Below are 17359 nucleotides of genomic sequence, written 5' to 3' on the forward strand. Positions count from 1 at the left end.
CCCAGCCAGAAATTTCCATTACTTCTGGAGAGGATTGAAACCCAGCAACAGGAGCAGAGATAAGACGGGAAAGGGCACTTGGGATCAGCTCAGCGGGACTTAATACCTGAAAAGTCTGTTAATACAGCAATTAAAGTGAACATACGCTCTTATAGTGAAATCAAAGCCTTCATGCCTGTGGCATCGCAGCATCCTAAGGTCCTCTGTTTTATTTTCCTCCTGTGGGACATATTTACAAAATTCACTTTCTTCCAGCAGTGTATTTTTTTTTAAGTTACATTTTAATTTTACATTTTCGTTACACACACGGGGATGCGTCGTGAGTCAAAAATGACCAGGATCAAACTAAAAGCAGAGGATGCTTCCTAACACTAGGCGTCATCTTCTGAACAAGAGAAGCAGTGACAGGGCGTTCGCGCTCTCTGTGCCACACCTTGCAAGTTTACCTCCTCGACCGCCTGTCTCCCCAGCTCCTACCACCCGCGCGTCATTGTTTCTGTCCCTAATGAAATTCAGAGACATTTCCGCCCAAGCACGGATAAAGTGAGGGTCATCCAGGATGCGTGCTTCCCGCGTGCGTTCTCATTTACTCTTCACAAACGTCCTTGGAGGTCTTTTTCGTCTCCCCCCCTTGCACGGGCATCAGCAGGAGGCAAGTGACCTGCCCGGGGTCGTGTATCTCTCAAGAGATGGCAGGTCTGTAAGCTAGACTACACGTTCTGCGGTGGGAGGCAGTGGGTCAGGATGAGGTAAATGGATGTCACAGCTACGCCGTGTTCCTGGGAGCCACTCGCCCGACTTCCGCCACTTCCCGGTTGTGCGCCGGGAGGCAAATTGCTCAACCTCTCTGTGCCTCCGTTTCCCCATTGGAATAATGGTGGTGATGACAGTACTTGCCTCCCAGGATTGTTGCGGGATTTAAACTTCATGTGTAAAAAGCTCAGAAGAGCCCCTGGTCCAGAGTAAGCGCCCTGGGTCGGCAGCTGCTGTCGCTACTGTTGTTCCAAACTTCATGCTCCATGAACGCATCTTCTAGTGTTTCAACAATCCAAGACAGAACTGGAGGGGGAGTGCGGCCAGCATCTCAGCACGACCAGAGGCGTTCCCGGGCCACTGGAGCCCGAAGCTGACCTGACGGAGGCAGTAACGGCTGCTCATTGCCTTCCCCTGCCCCCTCCCCACCTCCCTCTAGTTTCAGAATCCCGACTTTGTACAGGGGACTCATCGCCTCAGCTTTAAGACTACATTCCCAGGCCTCCTTTGCTTGGAGGTGGGGGGAGGGTCACAGGAAACAACTCCCACAAGGTTTCTGGGAAGGTTTTGCTTCTGTGCTCGGGGAGCCTCCTTTTTCCTTGTTTTCATCCTCATCACCTCCCTTCCTGAGTTACTGGCAGAAGGAGGGAGGTAGTGCAGCCTTCTTGTGACCATGAGGTAGTCACAGGATGAGGGCCATATGCTAAGAATGGTAGGTGAATGCAGATGACTGGATAAAGAAGATGTGAGATAGATAGATAGATACAGATACACACATATATATAATGGAATACTACTCAGCCATAGAAAAGAATGGAATAATGCCATTTGTAGCAACATGGTGGACCTAGAGATGATCATACTAAGTGAAATGAGACGGAGAAAGACAAATATGATATCACTTACATATACAATCTAAAAAAAGGACACAAATGAACTTATTTACAAAACAGAAACAGACTCACAGACATGGAAAATAAACTTATGGTTACCAGGGGGGAAAAGGGGGTGTGGATGGAGGGATAAATTGGGAGTTCAGGATTTGCAGATACTAACAACTATATATAATATAGATAAACAAGAAGGACCCACTGTGTAGCACAGGGAACTATATTCAGTATTTTGCAATAGCCTATAATGAAAAAGAATATGAAAAGGAATATATGTGTGTGTGTGTGTGTGTAACTGAATCACTATGCTGTACACCAGAAATTCACACAACATTATAAGCTGACTGTACTTCATTTAAAAAAATACTATTCATGATGCGCTTCATTATGCTTGAAACCCCACAGTTAGTTTGAGAGAGATGACTTGTTCTTGTGTTTATGAGTCATTGGAAAATGAAGCATTCTGAAGGCTGAAGAGTGTATCGTGTAAGAGGTGGAAATGCCTTTGCTGAGCCCAAGTCAGGGCCGGGCAAGGGAAAGATGATGGATGGAAGACATTCTGGGTGTTTCCCTGGAGAGTCAGCCCCAGTATTTAACACCTGTATCCTTGGTGTGAGTTCAGGAGGAAGCTATGACTTTCTCAGGAAACTTCCTGGTAAAGACAGTGGAAGCCCTGGGTGTGCAAGTTTCATCACAGACTCGCCTTGGACACAAACAAAAAGACTGACAAGTAGCTTTTTGGAAAGGAATTCATCCAGGCACAGAGATGCTTCTAAATTTCATCGTCAGCAGCATCATCATCGTCCAACTGTCGTTGGTACCAAATGGATACGGCGCTCACAGAAAATAATACCTCTTTGTGGAGATGGTATTTTTAAAGGTTGGAAAATTTTTAAGTTATTTCCTAAAAATGTCAAATATTTTCTCAGCCACAGTTGCCCGGGAGACCTATCCACGAGGCTGTTATAAACTGCAAGGAGCAACAGACTTACGATCTGTTTGGCGTTAATGAATGGAATTTCATGCCCTGGATTGCTCTGATTGGAAAGTATATTTTTAAAACTCAGGATGCAGTGGGCTCTCCTTGTCAAACCTTGTGACGTATTTCTATTTCAAGTCAGCAGTTGCTACCATAAATGATTATCTGAAGTTAATGTTTATTTACAGAGACATTTTGTGACTATCTGGCCGCAGTAGCGTGCTAGCTCCTTCTACTGATGGACACAGCAGCTTCTGTCTCCCATCACGGAACAGCTGTCTTGAACGGCGTCTGGAACGAGGGTGGTGGCGTGCAGACTCTCGCTGGCCAGTCCCCTGCCCCACCTGTGGAAGACGTCAGTCACTAACAACGATGCTTTTACACTGAGCCCTGGCGTGGTGCCAGGCTGCCACCGCCAGTCAACCCACTTTGGCCCTTGGAAGGGAATCCATTTGCCAACCCAAGTCTAGAAGAATCAGGCCTCCCCTAATGAGGGTGTCACCACGATGTTACAGAAGGGAGTGTGCTTTCTGTGACGAAACAGGGCAGGTACGGGGATGGTCACCCGTGGAAAGACTTGCCATGCACGCGTCACGTCAGACCACCGTGACTCATTTTCAACCTTAATTCCATTCTAACCTGCAGAGCACTTTTTCAAGTTTACATGCCGAAGAGGAAAAACAAGGAATGGAAATCATCAAATAATATAATTTCTGGCTTAACATGTCAGCCACTTCTGTCTAAATGAGTGTTTGTGCATATTTTCTTAACAAACCGGGATGAATTTTTATTTTTTACTTAAAGATATGTCCTATACATTTTTCCAGGTCAATGCAAATAGAATGAGTTCTTTCTTTTCTGAAAATCTGCCTTATAATCAAAAGAATGGCTTCACCATAATTGATTCAACCACTCACGTGTAGACAGGCGAGTCTCTTCCCAATATTTTTGTCCGTATGAATAATTCCGCACACATCCTCACATCCTGGTGGTTTTTATTACTGTAGATACATCCCCAAGTGAGATTTATGGGTTAAAGAATATGTGAGGATTTTCATGATAATGGACATGACCAGATTAATTTTCAGCATGTGGCAGCAATTCGTTTGTCTAACAACCTTTTGTGAAATTCCTTCTTTACCAACCTTCTCAGACTGAGATGTTCGCGTATTTCTTGCTGGTCTGATGAGGGCAGATGTTGTCTCTGTGGTTTTATTTTGCATTCACTGGACTACTGGTGCAGAGGAGAGTTTACAGGGTTTCCCTGGCCTTTGGCACCTCTTCTTTTGTGACTTCCCTGTTGACCCCCTCTGCTGATGGCTTCGCGTCTTGTTGTTTGCCTCTGTCTTAGCCATCGTGGGGGCTCCTGTCCTAGGAGGCGTCGGCAACATTCACGTGCAGTGACGCGGCCGCCAGGTGCCCCTCTTCTGGCTTTGTTTATGGTGACGGTCACCAGCAAAGGCTTTAAATTGTACAGATGTTCATTTTGTCTCTTGCACAGGATGTGTCTTAATCCCCAAATAGGTAAATATTCCCCTAAATGTTAACATTCGTGCCAGTAGGGGGCGGGAAAGAGAGAAAAGAATTTTCAACATTGCTTTGTGGTTTGATTAATTGCAATGAGCTAATTAATGGTATTAAAAATACAGGGAGGGAAGGAAGGAAGAAAGAAAGGGAAGGAAAAGGATGGAAGGATGAAAGGAAGGGAGGGAGGGAGGGCAAATAGGAAGAAAGCAAGCAAGAAAGTCAGTTGAGGAGGGAGGGTTTGACCATGATCGAGCAGGACAGGGGATGCGTTTTGGGCTCGGGGGACGCTGACAGAGCTGTTCTGTATCTTTACTATTGCTGCCATCACGTAACTGTACGTTTTTGTCCAAACTCATAGAAATGCATACCATAAGAGGGAATTTTACTACGTGCTAAAGAAAAATAATAAATTTTAAGAATGTGAAAATGAATATATGCATATTCGTGTATGACTGAAAACCTGTGCTCTACGCCAGACATTGACACAACATTGTAAACTAACTGCAACTCAATAAAATCTAAATAAAGTAAGATAAAGTAAAAATAATAAGTTTTAGAAGAGAAAAGGTTCCCAACTCTTCTAAGGGTCTAGCTTTACCCTGATGACAACATTTGACAGTAGTTGAAAAACAAAGAAAAGTGTACTTCAAATCATTGATGAACATCGGTGCAAAAATCCTACATAAAATATTAGTAAATCAGATCCAACAGTGTATTAAAAATACGACAGGGTGGAGACTGCCTTGGACTGCGTAGTGCATTGGGAATTCGCCGTGAGGACATCGGGGTCCGCGTGAGGAAGCCTGCGGTGCGGGCGTGCTCCTCTCAGCGCTGGGAGTGCTCTGGAATACAGATGCCTCGTCGGCGGGTCACGAGGTGATGTACTGTAGGGCATTTAATAGCATCCCTGGTCCCTGCCCACGAGAGATCACAGCACTCTCCTCCATCAGGTATGACCATCAAAAGTATCTGCAGGAATGGCCAGGTGCACTCTGAGTGGCAAAAAGTCTCCCCTGGAGGAGAACTGCCAGATGAATGTCACTGATGAGCAGAGTCAATGAAAGAACATACGATCATCTCAACGGACGTCTCATAAACGTCTCAATAAAATGTCTCAAAAATGCAATGCCATTTCTTGATTTTTAAAATAGATACACAAAGCATTTAAATGGTAGGAAAGGGTGAGAATTGTCTGAATGAGATGAAGACTTTGTGTCGAAAACCCGCGTCAGACATCACCATACACAATGACTAAATACTGGAGCCTAAAAACATCCCTGGACTGCTTCGCCAGTTAGAAGATTAATACTGGGTACCACAGGTCAGTACTCAAAAAAAAAAAAAACAAAAAAACAAAAAAAAACCGTGTTGGAGGTTGCAGCTACTTTGCGTTGGGTGAGTTGGAGATGGGTTTGGAGGGAGGCAGAAAACAAGGGTGCCCACTCGAAGGCTTTTTCCTGCGCCGTGTTGCCGGCCGGCCTCGCAGATCCCTGGCGGCGGGGATAACTGCCTGCCTTCGTGACCTCCTGCAGGACGTGAGCTCCGCGAGAAAGCACACAGACAACCCGGCGGAAGGAACAGCTCTCCTTTCGGTCGTTCTCGCTGTTCTGTGGGCTTGAAGTTTCCCCCCGCTGTTTTCCTCATTCATTTGACAGGTCTGCCAAGGTGCTGCGCGCTGGTGGCTACACTTGGCCGTTTTAGAGGCGGTTTGGAACCGGTCGGCGCTCACGTATAACCCAGCGCAGAGCCTGTCAGCCGCAGGGTATGTGCAGAGATGGTTGACAGTTATCCTTGCAAATGGCAGTGGCCCGGATGTGCCCCCCCAAAATGTGTAATCATTTCAGATGTGCCTCAGAGTGTTGTCCGTGGTAGTTAAATAATGTGATAGATAGTATCGTGGCCGTGCGCTTCTTCTAGCCAGAAAGTGTTAGTTATCTGTATCCATTCACATGTGTTTCTTGTCGAAGATACTTTTTCAACTCAGAAGAACAGAACTTCCTTTCCATCTTAACATTTCCCTGTCACCGTGGTCTCTATGTCAAGCCATACATTCTATTTGCCAAGGAAGGAATGACTTCTTAATATAAATTTTTTTTTCAAATGACTCTCCTATTCACGGCGACTCTGGAATTCACTCGCTCAGCGAACATGGTGCCCGAGGGCACGTCACGTGCTAGGTGTTGGGGGAAGTAATGAGCCAAACACCCGTCCCCTCCCCTCGTGAAGGTCATCCAAAATTGTTTGGACAACGGACGTTAAAAATAAGTGCAAAACAAACATGCACCTTCCAACTGTCGTAAACTCAAGGAAGAAAGAGTGTATGATGTCCGGAGGAAGAGTCACAAGCCATCCTTAGCCAAGTGCCCGGCGTGATGCGGGCTGAGGACGAGCCCGCCAGGCACAGGAGCGCCGTTGCGGGGGCTTGGTTTTCACTCTTTATGACCAGCCCTCACGGTGCCAGGGCGCTCGTGGACATGCGGGGGCTGTGTTCTGGCTGGAGGTATGGTGAAATGCTGTAACTCCATTTAGAAAATATTTTGTGAGTGTTTATTTAGTGTAAGACCTTGTTAATTCACCGCCAGCTGAGATGCTCCCCGTGCTTGATTTATGTGACTTCATGGGAGGAATGATTACTCCTTTCTTTGTGTTTCAATAGATCACCGTCCAAAAACCTCGGTTACAGTGCTTACCATATTGTTTGATTGTCTGTCTCCTAGAATAAGCAGCGTGTAGTCTCTGCAAGGTCAAAGTAAGAGTTTCCTATTCATTTTGCACTTGGCAAAGTACTTGGCGTCCTGTAAACATCTGCAGAGCTTAAAACCTGTGGGTGTGTTTTCATCCTCCAAAGACTAAAGGTTCCAGGATGGTGCTCGCTGAAAAAGGAATTTATCTAGATTTTTCTAAGACAGCCTACATTGGAAATCACCCCATTCTCCCAAGTGAGTTTTATGCCCAAACTATAAGAAACAGCATTGCTTACTTTCCATAGACATTCTCAATCTCAAACTAGTAACATTAAATATCCAGGAATGTGCATCGATGAAACAGGGTTTGAATCTATGTCGGAAACTGGATTACTGAAATTTAATTCAATAGGGGATTACGCTTTTCTCAAAAGAAATTTAGTCCAGACGAATCCTTGTCCAGGACGGACGCATCTCCCCTCACTACCATCCCCTCACTTGGCTCCATGGTTCCCCTATTCCATCCCCCAGAGTGTGGCTTTCTCCCTCCTGGTGTGTAGACAGCTCCTCCGCCTCCTTCTTTCTCTGAAGGAAGAACAAGGAGGCAGGGGTCACACTTAGAGCAGGGAAGCAAAGTGCTTTCGGAATCCCCAGCAGACTTCCGCCGTCGAAACGCTAGGCAGCACGGTGCCCCGGCTGCCCCAGATGCGAGGGGAGTCGTGGTTTGGATTTACTGCTGGCCCAAGCAAAACTGCAGTTCTTATAATGAAGGAAAAAGGGTAAATGCATTTTGGATAAGCAACTCTCTATGTCTTCCCCAAGGGGTCCTGGATAAACAAGTCATTGTGTTCAAGCTGTTCATGCTTTGGAGAGAGAACCCCATCATATTTTATTTTCTTCAAAAATAGGAATTTAGACTCTGCAAAAGCAGTGAGTGTTTTTGTGAATTTTTAGCTTATCATCTAGAACCTTTGTTACAGCATTTACCACAGTATTTGATTGTCATGTATATATAAATGTATATACACACACACATATACACCAAATATATGTATATTGCATAAGACAGTCTGTCATACATATGTATGTTTTGTATGTTTATAAAATATATTCATATTTAAATATAAATAAATTTAAACTAATATGTGTGTTTTATATATATATATATATATATATATATATATATATATATATATGTATGTATGTATGTATTTAGACTGTCTTTGAAATGAGATTTTTCTGATATTTTGGCTAACTGTTCCAATACAGATTATTGATAAGAAACTAATTTTCAAAATAAATTAACAAAAAGAAGATGATTGAAGAAAATGCTATATTTTAGTTAACTTCTCATTTGTTAAATCCAGTCTGCTGAAAATAAAAGCACATGGTCCCTAAATATATTAAAATCTGCTCAATCTCGCTCCGTAAAAAAAGAAATGCAGATTAAAAGTATTCTGAGATACCATGTCTCACCACCCCCCAAATTAATAAGAGATCCAAAGTTTCACAACGTTGTCTGTTGGCATGGCTGTGAGGAAGTGAACACTGTCTTCCATTTCTGATGAGTAAAAAATGGTGTAACAGGGAATCACAGAAAAAAAATGTGATAATGAGTGTGCATATGTCCATGTATGACTGAAAAATTGTGCTGAACACTAGAATTTGACACAACATTGTAAAATGATTATAAATCAATAAAAAATGTTTAAAAAATGGTGTAACCCGCCGTGTGCAGAGCTCTCTCTCCAATGGATGCTACCAAATATATGAAAAAGATGGTTATGCACAAGACTGTTTCTTGCAAGAAGTGTGGGGGGCTTCACCGTTGGAAGATGAGGTCTGCTTACATTTGAGCTGCTTGGGCACCACTGCAGTGCGCTCCATTATTGGACCGGCTCTTGCTAATTACATCACAGACAAGACTGTCATAGTCAAATGGCATCAACAGTAATTAGTGACGGGGACACCTGTTTTGTAAGCTGTACCTTGGAAGAGGCATTGGGAGGAGCATTGAGAGAAGTTGAAAAAAGAAAGTTCAAGAACATGCAAAGAAGGGCTTGGGAGGTGAATAAAGGACTAGAATGAGCCTTGTGCTTGAGGGCACCATGGGCACCAGCATTGTTCACCCCACGGGCATCATTAAGACCAGTATTAGGATAAGCATAAATAAGCCAGTATTTTTAAAATTTTAATCAGAAAAAATATATATATATGTATATGTGTGTGTGTGTGTGTATATATATATAATATATATGTTTGTGTAACTGAATCACTTTGCAGTACACCTGAAACTAACACAATATTGTGAGTCAACAAAACCAGATATTCTTCAATCCACATGGTCTTTGTTTTCTTGTTTCTCACTGTTGCTACGTGGAAGTGAACTCGTATCCTGTCCAGTATGGACACCACTGGCCACCTGTGGCTCTTTAAATTAAAATGAAATAGAATTTAAAATTCCATCTCTCAGGCGCACTGGCCACAATTCAAGCACAGGATAACCACATGTGGCCGGTGGCTGTGTGATTAGGAATACAAATTTTGGAGTCAAAATCTAGGCGTCTGACATTTATATAAACACACATAAGGTGAGTTTTCCCCAAAATACCATTCTTCAGAAAAGAGGGAGGATTCTTATATTAAAGTCTTTAAAAAGCTTCCTACATTGTGACACTTGAGTTTTGAGCACATACCAAAATGATTTTTTGTTAAGCATGTAATTTTGAGACAGCAGTAAAGGTAAAAATCAAAGATTACATTCATTGTGCTAAATATAATTGCTTATGGGGAAAATGCTGTAGCCCCACGTGCTTGTGAAAACAAAGATTTTTCAAAAGAAATACTGCTTAGTGGAACCATAGCGAGATTTCTGGAAAAGGGGGGGAGCGGATGAAAGCCTCTTTTTTACTTGCTAATAACCATTTGGGGGAGACGGGTCTGCTAAACCTCACTCAAACAATGCTGCCTTTAGAAGTTTACAAAGCTTAAAACAGAACTGATTAAAAACAAAAAAACTGATTCTAAATGTGGTAAGAGGGACAGGAGAGGGATGGAATTTAACAAATTATTATTTCTAAGGAAATGACTTCATTTGTAAGTCAAACAAGACTTAACAAGATTTAGTCTGAAAAGCAATATAGTAAGCAGTTACTTATTAAGGCTCATGAACACACATCTACAGAATTAATGAGAAAATCAGCTATTCAAACATTACATGAATGAGCTCTCACAACTTGGAGTAAAACTTGCGGTGTTAACATCATGAGTGTTAACATTTGTCCTCGAACAATTTCTTTGGAGGTGACAATCGTGTGCTCTGAAAAACTGTGATTAAAGAATGATGTCTGTGGGATGTGGTGTATATATATTGTATGTAGCATACATATTACCTACATATGATGGAATACTACTCAGCCATAAAAAAGAATGGAATTTTGCCATTTGCAACAACATGGATGGACCTGGAGGGTATTTATTATGCTTAGTGAAATAAGTCAAAGACAAATGATCACTTACACGTAGATCTGAAAAATGAAACAAAGGAGTGAACATAATGAAACAGAAAGAGACTCACAGATACAGAGAACAAATTAGTGATGACCAGTGTGGGGAGGGGAATAAGAGGAACAAACTGCTGTGCATAAAGTGGACAAGCTACAAGGACATATTGCACACACAGGGAACACAGCCAGTATTTTATAATAACTTTAAATGGAGTGTAGTTTATAAAACTATAATGACGTCTTTGACAGAGGTAGCTATGTTGAAGAGACATGCGGAGGGTTTGCACAAAAATTTAATTTTGGCAGGAGATACATAAATATTTCTAAATCAGTGTATCATTGCATATATTGTGTAGTTTTAAAGATGTCTGTAGAGTCGTTTGATTATTTGATGAGTTCATTTATATCCTTAAGGTCTTCTGTATCATATATACATAGCATATACATGTATGTGTCATGTATGTTGTGTATCGTTTCCTCAGAAATGATAATTTGTTAAATTTCAACCCTCTCCTGCCCCTCTTACTGCACTTAAAAATCAGTTTAAAAACAAACAGTTCTGTTTTAAGCTCTGTAAACTTCTAAAACTAGCACTGTATCATATATACGTAATATATAATACATATGATACATGTATCGATCATATATGTTATACATATATCATACATGATATATAGAATATATCATATATTTATGTAGCTCCAAGTGGGTGAAAAATAAACCGAGGAAGTATTCTTAGTGGGAAAATGAGAGAACCAACATGTATGGGCGGTGAGTGACATAGACACCCCCTGCCTCGATATCGCCATTTGAAAACAGGCAGAACAGGCGATCAACCAGGTGATCAAAGTTGTAGAAGACGTGGCGCCCCTGCAGAGGACCGGTCAGCCCTTGGGAATGTCAAGGCATCTTCCCTTTCATCACAGCACATCCATCACATCCTTTCTGGGAGGACCTTGCATTTCTGATGAGGTATCTGAGTGTGTGAACGGGTGATTTAAAAAGCAGCCATCTGAGCATCAGTCCTTTCCAGATGTGATCTCACCAGGGTGGACGTGGGGTTGGGCCGCTGTGCCCACTTTAAGGCTGTCACTCGGTTCCCAGGGGGACAGCCTAGAATTATGTCGAGAACTCGCCGCACTCACTCAGCTGGTGAGCTGGCTCGCCACGTGGCTGGTAGGTGACCTCCTTCAGTGAAGGGCTGTGTCCTTGGAAAACAATAGTGACGCTGTTTCATCTGGTCCTCTTCATATTAGGTTGGCCAATGATCTAATTATATACAGATTTTTTTCCCCTAGGATTAATCTAGCCCATTCAAATGCATTTTTGTATTTTATTGTGAGAGTGGGCCTTTGTCTCTCCAAGTGGAAATAACTTTATTGCTTGTTATGATTACGACTTGTATTATTTGGATGTGCATGATAAAAGTATTTAAAAATAACATTGTAGGAAAGAAGCAAAGATTTATTCTAAAAGCATGTCAGCCTCCCGGAACATTACCGAGGTTCACAGATTTTACAGCACTCTAGTTTTTGCCTAGGCATTTGTAAATATGCTCAACTTGCTGGGCCATTTGGGTTGTGTTTTTGTGCGTGGATCAAATCAAGCGAATGATGTTTACTATTTTATATGCATTATTAAGCTCCGTAGTCTGAGTTCTGTAACATATAAATACGCAATAACATAATGTTCAAATATGTGTACTTACTATTTATAGGCACCCTGGTGTTTCACATCCCATGCGTAAATAAATGTTTCTGTTTATTTTGCAGAAGTTAGAACCATATAGAGGAGTTTCAGAATGTTGGTGACAAATTAGCTTTCCCAAAATTGCTGGGCTTGGCCCTTCACAATTCACACGAGTGATTCAGCCACCAGGTTCTCAGTATCCCCTGGTGAAATATTTTCTCACATGGTATTTTGTGGCTGGAACAGAAGTGATTAAAGACACAGAGAGCATTTACGTTTTCTCCAAGAGGATCCAGTAAAATGTCCGTGTTGCCTTTCTTGTCCGTGTTGAAGCTCGTGTGAATGTGTGTGTGTGTGTGTGTGTGTGTGTGTGTGTGTGTGGATGCGTTAGTGGTATTGTGAAGTGTGAATGAGAGTTAAACAGACTTCCTGCCTTAATTCACCTCTGTTCTTTCCTCGTTCCTTTTCCCCAAAAGAGACGTAGGTAAGTTGTGCTACAGGCATATGTTTATAATGATCGTGTTGAATAAAAGAGGATTTCTACTTAAAAAGTTAGGTTTACCTGACTGTGGTCAACCCATGGTCATGGGACCCAGGAAACTCAGACACCACATGATATGTGGGCCTGTGTGGATATCTCTGTGCGCACACGTACACACATTTATATGCACAGAGAGCTCCTGAGTGTCCTAAACTTCATCCTATTCTCAAAGAGGTTCACCACTGACCCAGAGCATACTTCGTTATTTTTCCTCTGAACGTCTCTCAATGGTATTAAACTGCCTCGTGTGAAAATGTAAAGTACCCCAAGATAAACCCCAGAAAAATTACTTGAGAACAATACGGAGAGACTCCCCAACCTGGAGAGGTAAGGGGTGAGAAACAAGATGTACATAATTGGAATAGCATCCCGTATTCCTGGATGATAAGAGAAAAGCTAATATCAAACAGTGGTAGATCCACTGCAAGTTCATTTATAAGCGCCACATTATGCTCATTAAAATCCTAACAGGGCGTTCAGAAAAATAACAGAATGACTCTCAAATTCATCTAGAAGAACAAATGCTTAAAAGAGCCAAAATATTTTGCCAAAGAGAAGTAACGAAGGAAGACATATCCTATAAATAAATTGTAAAGCTACATGCTTGTAACGACGTGCGCTGATGCAGGAACAGGAAGATGCATATTCGGTGAGTGTAGACCATGTCAGGCACTGTCTTAGTGCTGACGGCGAGCAGGAAAGGCAAAGTCCCTACGTTCTAATACGTGGGGACAGAGGGAAGTATGCGTGTCTGATAGCTGAGAGGGATGGATGGTGCAAATAAAACAGCGCCGAGAGGGGTAATGGCCTGGAGCAGAGGTTGCTGCGTCAGGTTGGGTTGCCAGGAGAGACTTCCTCTGAGAACACTAGGTCAATGCCACTTAAAAATCCAGAAACCGGCTTGTGTGTTTTAACAAATTGGCATCTATTAATGGTGACACTTCAAATCATCGCCCTGTGGTTGTTTAGATATTTTTATATTCATTTCTAGTAAAATAAATATATGAAGTTCAACCTTACACCTTTTTCTCTGAGCTTCTCAGAGACTGATGGGAACTAGGACCACTTCCCACTTTTGCAGAGTCCCTGGTTCTTACCGATAAAGAAGTGATGGAGAGTGACGTGTCGTGTTGCATTTTAAAGGCTGATATTTAACGAGTTAACATTTTCAATCTCTATATAAATTGTTAGTTAGAGAGTGGCTTGGCTTGTGTTCTTTGTTTTTCCTAAGAATCAGTCGGTACTTGTGATTAAGTCCTCCTAAATCTTGTTAAAGTGGTAAGAAGCAAACTTGATCATTTTAGCTTCCTAAATCAAGTCTTAAACCTAAAAAAAAATCTTTCTCATTGTTGATTTTGAAATGTTGGACCCCGGTTTAAGAAGATTCATTTCAAGTTGCCTTTCCTGCAGCTGTCTTTCTTTGATCAAGGGGACCTTTGCTTTATCTAATAAGGACCATTGTTAAAAGAAAATTAATCCGTCGTTAATATGCAGGGTGCGTCGGAGACAGAGAGAAACAAGGCAAGGAGAAAACTTAGTAGGCCGGAAGCAGAACTCGCATATTCTGTGTATGTTTCTGAGAGCGCTATTCCTGGGCGGATCAGTTGCATATCACACAATTCGGGGCAGGTGGGGTGCAGGCTTGTAACACACTAGAGTCTAATTACACAGCACACAACCTGTGGGGCACACGAGACACCCCAATCTCTGTCATCTCATTACTGAAAGTTCACATGCACGCCCAGTGTGTGACGTGTGTGTCTGCTGTGTGCACGCGTGTGTATGTGTCCTTAAGCATAAAAATGCATGTATGCTTGAACACATACAAGAATACATACTTATAGGCACATGCATGTGTATACATGTTTCTAGTGTATGTATAAATACTTCTCTGTGTGTGTGTGTATGTATATATATGTGCATTTTTGGTAAAAATAGGTATTGAAGTCTGCTTACAATTTTTTCTTTGTTCCTAATTCACTTTCAGTTGAAGTATATAAACAGGCAGCATTTTCAAAAAGTGCAGGTTGTAAAGCTAAAGTTGAATCACTCTATAATACAAAATACCTGACTGAAGTCTTAATGCGTCTGAAGTTTCATTTTTATATAAACATCATGAGAATGTACATATATTTGTGAAGAAGGATGCTTCTCTTTTTAATGGGGTTTCTGAGTGAATCAGCAAATTGGGTTTGGGCATTTTAATTAATTTGTCTAATTTATCTAAAAAAATGGGGGTGAGAACTTGATTAAGAATTTCCCTCCAGGAGAAAAGAAAACTCAAGAAATACATCTGGCATCTTTCATAACCTCTTGTCTCCCCTCGTTTTTAAGATTCAAAGGATGTCATCTACATCCTGCATGTCCCTCCAGTATGGGGAGGGAGGGGGCACATCTTCTTAAAGAAATATGGCAGTCTTAGAGCCATCCTTGACTTCCTTCTTTCGTCCAAGACCCACCCTGAATCCATCAGCAAATGCTGGTGGGTCTACTCTCCAAAAGAAATCCTGAATCTGGCCACTTTGTGGCGCCTTCCCAAATCACTCCCTACTTCTGCCCTGGGCCCCACAGGCAACTCCCCTCCCAGCAGCCAGAAGGACAGTCTCTTATTTATGGTTTCCTCCAGGAACTAACATTTCAGGTTTTCAAAAACCAAAATGACATGGAGGAGTAGACACTGAGAAGACTTGACCCGTTTCATTCACATCACACCATGGCCCCACATGAGATGGTGATACATTTATTCTTGTATTACGTCCATTTTTACATTAAAAAATATGAGTGCTCTTATAAACATGCAAAGCAGATAGCCTCTCTGTTAAGGAACTTCCAGTGACTTCCTACATCACTCAGAATAAAATCCAAAGTCTTTATCAAGGCCAAAGGCCATGCAGTTTCTGGCCCAGTTTCCCTCCGACCTCACTGCATCCTTGCCATCCCTCAAACACGCCAGCACACGCCAGCCTCAGGGCCTTTGCTCTTGCCTCCCACCTGCCTGGAGCACGCGTCTCTTTGATACCCCATGAGTGGCTCTCCTACTTCATGCAGATCTTTTCTAGAACGTGGCCTCTGCAGCCAGCCTTTCCTGACCAACCTTTCTCATGAATGTCTTCATTACAGTCCATCCACTTTACAGCATGACATGAATTTTAGGATTTTCAAAAAAAAAAAAAAAGAAAAAACGTGTAACCCCAAGACACTCAACAGAATGCCTCTAGCAGAGACCTCATCTTTCTCATGTTCCTCTGTCTCTGCAGTTGCTACCCCCTTGCCTGACACTCAGTAGAGCCCCAAGAGATGGTAACTAGACACAAAAATGAACAATGACAAATTGTCTGGGAGGGGGTCCTTGCTTTTGTCTGATTTTTTTCCCCATTGCAGGTGCTTTGCACTTTCCACAACAGATGTGTTCCTCAAAAGTTATGTGTGAGCTGAATGTCTGAAGGTCAAAATCTATTTTAAATGCATGAATGCAGCTTTCTATCTGAGATTGCCGCTTCATGGGAACGCTTTGCAGACACTCCTAGCATCTGTTCTGTGAGCTTGGTCCCTGCTACACGGTCTTTTTCTCAGGGAGATATTTGTGTGTTGTAAAAGATGTGTCTAAAGTCTCCTAAGAGAGGCATGCCTGGGAGTGTTTTCTCAAGCCACTGTCTGCTCTTCAGCATTCTAGATGGATCTTCCATTCTTGCCGAGACCCACTGTAACAGTCGCCTTGCTTGACAAATCTTTGATATCAAGCAGTAGGATTACTCAAGCCATGGGAACTTTATCCTTTGGGTATTGAGTTGGCTTGGAAGGACCGACTAAGTGAAGACTGTTATTTATTTATAACCAAGTCCTTTAATAATTTATATTTAGCACTGAGTTGGGACTTTCAAGGGGCCTACCACAAGCCTGGGAAGTGATTCTATTGGATAGGTCTTCTTTGATAACTCGTGGCTGGAACCACACTCCAACCAGCAAAACAAAGGAGAGTTCGTTGGTGTACATGGGTGATGTTCAGAAATAAGGGTGACTCTGGGTGCTGCGAGGAATACCCCCAGGACTAGACCCTCAGGCTCTTTGTGTGTCGCCAGCTATCCCACCTGACTCCACACCCATCCTCTCAGCATCATGGCTGTGGGAAAGAAACACTTTCTCTTCCCCATCACTTAAAAAAAGAAACAAATGGGTCCCATGTCCCATCCTTGAACTGAAGGGTTGTGGCGTGTTGATTAGTTGGGATTGAACGTTCTTGGTGAGTACCGAAGTGAGGACATCTCATGGGCTTTTGTGTTAGGGAGTGACACCTACCTCCCCAGCATCTTCTCGGAGAAGCTCGGAAGGACTCTTACAGCCTGCCTTCCATTGGGTCCCCAGTGAATGTGTCATGAAGCCAGAGCTGTCCAGGCTCAAATGAATGTAGGAGTCTAGACACCACATGGCTTTGATTTCTTTTATGAAGCCTTAGGGGCATGCTTCTAGGAAAGCTGCTAAAAGTTAGTCATCAGGAGTCCCCAAAGAGTTTCCCATCTTTCTCTCTTTGTCACCCTCCAGACAGACAACAACAATTTCCAAAAGTAGTTGGTAAATATAGACATGGGAAACCTGACCAGTCAAGAAGCACACTTCCCTCCAGGCAGCCTGGGGTGGTTGCTTTCTGTCCTTGGAGACGTTGGGTCTTAGAAATGGATGGAGTTGGAGCCTCTGTGGCTGGGCGGGGCTTCACCATGAACTCATTCCCCTCCACCCTCTTCCCCTGGTGGTCCTGCGACTCTGGCATCCACCGTCACAGAGCCAGTGGAGAG

General features: G+C 42.7%; 1 protein-coding gene and 1 long non-coding RNA gene across 2 annotated transcripts in view; one reads left to right on the forward strand and one right to left on the reverse strand.

Annotated features, from left to right (window-relative positions):
• Nucleotides 1–17359, forward strand: part of TMEM132D (transmembrane protein 132D) — a 527204-nt gene that overhangs the window by 327516 nt on the left and 182329 nt on the right. The gene's annotated exons all lie outside the window — the stretch shown is intronic.
• On the reverse strand, nt 2143–10397 carry LOC116660883. Its single transcript, XR_004316524.1, has 3 exons — nt 10387–10397; nt 7057–7059; nt 2143–2214 (listed from the first exon to the last, which is right to left on the reverse strand). It is a non-coding gene; the product is annotated as an uncharacterized LOC116660883 (long non-coding RNA).

This window comes from Camelus ferus, chromosome 32 (genome assembly GCF_009834535.1).
Source record: "Camelus ferus isolate YT-003-E chromosome 32, BCGSAC_Cfer_1.0, whole genome shotgun sequence".
Taxonomy (NCBI): Eukaryota; Metazoa; Chordata; class Mammalia; order Artiodactyla; family Camelidae; genus Camelus; species Camelus ferus.